The following is a 1003-nucleotide window of genomic DNA, read 5'->3' on the forward strand; positions in this document are numbered from 1 at the left end:
GTATTACAAAGTAACTTTAATAGAAAAATCTTTCTTATTATAATTTTTGAAATTACGTATTAAAAGAAAAAGTTAGACAACTAATACGAGGGATCAAAGGATAGGGAGAGGAAAGATAAGATATAGTAGCAATTATGATTGGAATGGGGATCTAAGATATCAACATATTACATATATATAGCCAATGGAATTTAGATTTTCAGAATCTTTTGACCTAATTCACATGCATAATTTTATAAATCCTTTTCATTTATATATATAGTCGTAAAAGGGGGCTCATCATGTTTAATGCCATGAAGGACATTGTTACCTAAATTCCAAAACACATACTAATCTTATGATTTGTCAATTTCTTTCAAGGTATTATAATCAACATTTTTAATGGAAGAATACAAAGTTTATTGTTAACTTGAAAATATAAAAGACTACTTTTCTTACGTAAAATAAAGATTATGGTGTTACTTTAACTCACTAAGTTAGATTCAAGATGAGTAAAATATTTTTTAGTATGAAGTTTTAAATTTTTAGTACTTTTATTTTTTCACATCATAAGAAATTGTGCATTAATATAATTATTTACATTGTTGTATTTCCACATGGCTATGATATTATGGTCCCCCTAAACCTCATTTGCTGGTTTTGAATGTGACAAACTCATGTTGGACACTTTGAAATTTTGCAGTGCAATATTAAAGTCACCTTTAATTTTGGGACCTATCATGAATGATGCATTCTGCCACATGAAAAATCAATAATTGTGAGAAAATAATTCCAACAATTACTAAATCTTGGGTTAGTTTGATGGTCTACTTTTACTTATTTAGATTAAAAATTAACTTATCACTTGACTTCTAAATTTATTTTATTTTTGACTAAAAACATGAAACTCTTACATCACATTCACATTAAAAAACGTTTATGGTCAAAATTTTGATCTATAATTTTTTTAAAATAACATTTACATATTTATAAACTACATAAAAAATATTATGAGTTACAATAA

The sequence above is a fragment of the Solanum pennellii genome, chromosome 1 (genome assembly GCF_001406875.1).
Source record: "Solanum pennellii chromosome 1, SPENNV200".
Classification (NCBI taxonomy): Eukaryota; Viridiplantae; Streptophyta; class Magnoliopsida; order Solanales; family Solanaceae; genus Solanum; species Solanum pennellii.